Raw genomic sequence first — 6,117 nt, 5'->3', positions numbered from 1 at the left:
ATTCTGTAAATTATGCATATCGAAGCAAAAATCTATCAGTTTCTTCGAAACAGGATTAATTGCATGCCTGCCCAAAAACCCAGCCAAAACCATTTTAAAAGTTGGTAATTTCTCTCCTTAACACGTCATATAAAATTTTCATCGGCTGTTATAGCCAATAGAATGAAAAAGATACCTGGCTAATAATAAGGCCGTGATCCAAAGGTTTTGTACCAGGAGAGATATATTGGTGAGGTCACAAGGCTGATATACGATCTAATAGAGATACAGAATCAGAGATGTAATCTCCTCATGGGATTAAATATTTACAGAAAGCAGTATAAGACACTAAGCTCAGGCGACATGTTAAACCAATCAATGTATTTGGTTTAATTATATGTTGCCTGGAAGTAACAAGACAATTTTATAAACAGGTTGGTACAATGCAGGAATACACTTTATTTATGATCTAATAAGACCCAACTACAGAGTCTTATACTAATGAAGAACTATAAAATCCTATCAAGTTAAAACTAATATCTTAAGATATCATAGTATCAAATCTTCCATAACTGCAATGAGGTGATGTGCTTCCTAAAATACTACCATTCAATATATCCAAAACCTTTTGTCTTATCTCCACTGGACCTAATTGCACTGAAATCGTATGCTTATGCAAAGTTGGGAAAAGTCACCTGTAACACGTGTATGATGACACAATGTTACGAAACATATATGTATGATTAACAAATCGATGTACAGCATGTAGTAACGCGGAAATGGACTGCAGATGGAATGTTATGTGATATTTTGCCAGCAAGCATTTTCTTAAATAGGTCGGTCACAAATGTACGTTCTGATTTCAAAGGAACTGAAACTCATTGTCCCATATCTATTCGTATTTGTTGTGTCATGTCAAGAGAGTTTGGGAGAGTTTGACCACATGGCTACATGACTGGAACTGAAGGCAACATTGACTGCACCAGAAAACATCTTACTTGGATTTGGGGGAAAACAATAATTCTCTAATGCTGACCATGTTGTTGTTATGAAACGGGTAATGTATACACACGCAAAATAGAGAGTGGCCTTGGTCTTCACCTATCTTGGAGTGGGACTGACCTACTGATGCCATCATCACCATGTATATACTGATCAAAGACAATCTGTATCTGCTGTGGACATCATCACTAGAAGTGCAGTTACAGTTGTATACTTCATGTCCAAAAGCTTATTCTGCCTTACGTCTGGAATGTATCCTGTCTGTGTTGATAGATATGGACGGTTGTACACAAATTCTGTATGTCTGTAGGACCATATACTATCACTTAAAAGCTCTGCTGATCCTGTAGATTCTTCACGACTACAACTCCACCCCACCCCACCACCACCCCACACACACACCACACACACACCACTACATTTCTACATGCCTACAAGTTTGCTCATGTGCACCTACCTTAAGTTAATTATTTGGGTGTAGGAGCACAGCAAAATATGACTACAATTACTTTGTGTCTTTTTTAAAATATGAAATGCAGAAACTGACTAATAAAGCAGCTCATAAACATATGGAAAACTGGAGGCATCAATACATCAAATCAAACAAATATATTCGATAAGACTTTTAGAAGTTATAGTGGGATTCAAAGGGAATTCATTAGATAGCATTAAATTAACATATCGCCACCTGTCAATCAAACAAATGACCTGACCAATGAGGAACGTCAAATTATTCAATCGGTATCGCGCTGCGGTCAGCTAACCACCATTTTGTCCGATATCAGCGGTCTGGAGGACTTTTCAAAAGTAAATCAACGTTTACAGTCAACTTTTAGATCATGGTGAAAAGGTGTAGCTGGGGTACCTGCAACTCGGACACGCGGTACCCGGAACGACTTGCTGGTGGTATCACATTTATTCCATTACCCAAGCATGCCAGAATTTTTGACAAATGTCAGCGATGGATACGTTTGTGTGGTCGCCCCAAATATCAACTGAACATGGACATGCTTCGTGACCACAGCTGAGGGAAACATTTCTTCGTATGTACAAAGGTATGGAAACTAAAATGTAAGGTAATAACAGCTTAACGAATGTTGTAGTTAATGTAAATTTAGAAATCTTTAACTTGATAGATTTTTCAGTGCTTGTTAGTTGTTATATAGCAGTTTACACCGATTTTCCTTGGTTTAGTTACTAATGTTTCACCGCGTGGTATGTCAGGACAGACGATGTCTGTGTTTGACATACGATTGAGCTCATCCATGTTGTTTTTCGTCGTTTCTATGAATTGTAAATGCGAGTTTATTTACCGGCACTTTGTTGATGGAAAACCCTCAAGACATTTCGGACCCTGCGTCTGCGCTACCTCATGAACAAAATGAAAATCCAAAGACAATTAAGACCACAGCCCAAAGCCACTTGCCGTTTATGGGCGACAGAAAAGGAAGTTCTTCTTGAGAGGCACACAGGTAAAGAGCATTGTTGCTTTATACTTGCAACTCAAAGGCTTGCGACAAGGCCATTTGAAATATAAAATCCAAACAAATCCTTGTTTATTCTGAGGTATCACGAGAAAGTTAGTAAAGGTAATGTCACACATTTAGATCCTTTGTAGTTATGAAAGACAGAAGTATCACGTGCATCACAAGATCACAATCATGCTGGTTCTATTCATATAAGCATGATGAAGGGGACTGATATCTGCTTGCGGTATATTGACATCTAATTGCTCAGGTAAAGGCTGTGTTTCTTAGGGCCCATAATGTTGAGTGATATTACTGTAGCTCTGGGAAGGTTCAGTATTCATTACAATCCATCATAAAATATTGGCCATCAACATGGACGTTGCTGTAACCACTTTGAGGATCAATACGACGGTGGATTCTTTTAAATAATGTTTAAATGCAACATTAATTTACATGTTATAGATGTTTTTACGCTGGCATGGCCAGACACAGCCATTAGTCCTATCCGAAGTTGCTGTAATATTTCATGAAAGATGACTTCTCCAAATATAGAGATGTGTATGAATCAAGATGGTCAATATCACATCCAACTAGTCCATTCATACTTGTCATTTCTCGGCGGGCACAGTGTTTCCAGAATATATTCTTATAGCTATCAGCTGGGAGAGGAATAAAACTAGGAAGCAAGATAGCAATATTACATGTGAAAAGAACAACAGTCATATGATGATATCAACTGTGGGCACTTAACAAGTGAAGCCAAAGAAGTTATTTATCAGCTGAATTATGGCAACTTAATAAACACATATATATTAGAAAAGGCATAAATAGTCTGATAGGTAATCAAGAAGTTATAGGAAATCGACAAAGATGGTAACCATTTAAAGGCTGTAACACATTTGAGGTTCAGGTATAAGATGAAAATTTGGTCTTCATCTTCTTTTCAGATGTAATCATGATACAGATGTTTCTGATTCACCAAATCAAATGGATATGGAACATCAAGAGCCTACAACCATGCAGCAGAATCTGATATTCTTGTCCAATATTGACACCATGGGTAAGTTTTTATAGAGAATCTGTTCCCTGCAAAGTATGGTTTCAGAGAAGTGATTGACATATGTTTGTGACAGACTTTCAAGCAAGTCCTGAAAATTATTCCTATCTGGATATATCCGTTCAATGTTAAAGATCTTGTCTGGTGTAGGTTACAAGTACAAAATGGTGCCCCAGTTACAGTAGTTGGCCCTGTACCCTGATACCAATGCCTATATCCACCTCTCTTCAAGTTATATTTTCTTCCTTTTCAAAAGAAACCAGTCATACAGGAGGCTTCATTAATGGTCAAGTCCCTTACAGCATAAGGACACTTAATTTCTAATACCAGAAACAGAAGTGTCACACACTATAGCATCAGGGGTGGCTCCTATAAATGGAATAGATGGGTTTTACAACAGAAACCAATATCATGAAGATGATTTTGAGTTTTCATGTGCATTTGTTTGGCTATTTTCTCGTAGAATTCCCATAAGTTGTTGGATTGGAGAAGGCTGCTGTCAAAGGTGTTTCTGATAAATGTGTCATTGATTTGTTTTTGCGAGTCACTAAGCAGACCAAGTTTGGGCTTGATAATTCGCCCTTTCTCTTTGTACCACAAATCAGACTTGCTTTGAGGATCTTGTATTTTTTTCTAAATTATGGGACTCGTCAGCTGAAGTTCTAAATCTTTCCACTGATGTTTTAAAGTTACAATTGAATCAGTTCGGGTAAGTTGTCATCTTTTAGATGTGATATCACCGCACTGTCCTCCATCTTTGCGGAACCACTATTGGTCACAATTAGGGGTGCCTGTAAAGAGAAGCCAGTTTATTTACCTTAGTTTCATACAAGGGGAGGTAATAAGGCTGTTTTTGCTTCTTAAATCTCAAATTGGAAACAAGTATGTTATTGGGTGCTATGTGTTCATTCTTAACTTATTCTTTTATTATTGCATTTTTAAACGTACAACAAGTCAGATTGATAATACGTAAGAGTCTGTTTCAGGCCAATAATGAGTTTGGTGCCCTAAACTAGCCAGATCATTTCTTCTCTGTAAATGTATTATTGAAGTTGAAACAGTTGTAATTGCTTTTACCAGGTCTTCTGCCACTGGATATGCTGGCTCTGGCTGCGAGAACAAACAACTCCAAAGAGATGTAGTAGAGCTGATCCTGAAAGGGAGGACTCATGGCAGCAGATCAACACCAAGGTAGTGCTAAAAATGTTAAGCATGATGTGTATTCTTTTTGTAAAATATGAAAAAAGTGCAAGTGATACACGAGTTTCCTACGAGGTGGTTTCAGAAGATATTTAAATTTGTTGTCCTGGCAATGCTGATGATGAACCTTTTCCAATTTACCCAGAACAGTTCAGCAGTTTGAAGTGTATGGGTCTTGAAGACCGGCTTTTGCTTGTTCTGATTAAACTCGACAGAATTTTTGATTTTTAAACATCTCTCAAAGTTGTTTCTGATATCACCCCAAGATTGCAATTGCTGCGTTTTCAAATTGGATAAATTACTTATATTACAGGTTTGGATCTGTGTCAATTTGCTTCTCCACCGTGATGTTTTGCAGCAACATATGCCTTCAAAATTTCGCCGGAGTATCAAACACTTTCAGTATGTTGATGGAACAGAAATAAAAATTCGAGACCCTCTTCGCTGACAAAGGCAAAGTCAAGCATATTCAGATTACAAATCAAGAGTACTACCCTGAAAGGTCTCATTGGTGTGGACCCAAGAGGTTCAATTACATTCATATCAATGCTGTTTTCTAGAGGCGATCGAACAAAAATTAACTGAAAAAAGTGGTTATCTGTCCCTCCTCAAATAGTTAAGTGTTGGAAACTTCAAGTGGAGATGGTCTGATGGCGGAACAAGAGACTTTAATATTGAAATAAGAGACCACTGGATTACTGCCTCAGCGATTCCCCTTTTTGCACCAGGTATAGGTCAGATGTGTGTGTCTGATGTGGCAGAAACAGTGAAAGGTACGCACAAATTAGGAGTGAAAATGCCATTGGAAGGAGTAAAAATTCAAAATTGTTGGTAAAAATTGCGTTTAAGTTTGTTTTTTCCTCAAGTAAATCAAATTTGGTTTTGTGTGCTGTTCTTGACCAATTTTATACCATATTTAATTCAAGATAAGGTAATTATGATGTCCAAAGTTGATCCAACAACCTGAAGGACCTATTGGTGTGTCAACTGTCGACTGGTGCTGGAACATGTATCTGTCAGGTATGAAATAGGAATCTCTTCATACTTATTACTAGCAGAGACATATAAAGACCTAATATTTGAACTTTCATTACAAAATATTAGTCACAAATATTGTATTTGTGTATGTTAAAACTTGCAATGTCAATGAATATTTTGTACGTGCTCTTGTTCCTTGTTCACTTAACTGAACGCTGTAATATTTATGCAAACAACTGCTCAATAGTCATCTGATATTGCTTTCTAAACTGTGATGAGTATTTTCATCCTTGGAAATATCTGATGATCATGGAGTAAAATGTCATATAGGTAATTCTTGCATTATGATACATCATTTTCATGAAACAGTTCAGAATCTGAAATAAAACTTTAAGTATATAATAACATCACCTGTTGTCGTGAATGTGGCCA

This window comes from Haliotis rubra, unplaced genomic scaffold (genome assembly GCF_003918875.1).
Source record: "Haliotis rubra isolate DU_JTF1 unplaced genomic scaffold, ASM391887v1 Scf1732, whole genome shotgun sequence".
NCBI lineage: Eukaryota > Metazoa > Mollusca > Gastropoda > Lepetellida > Haliotidae > Haliotis > Haliotis rubra.
The sequence above is the reverse complement of the archived record's forward strand: the minus strand, read 5'-3'. Positions refer to the sequence as shown.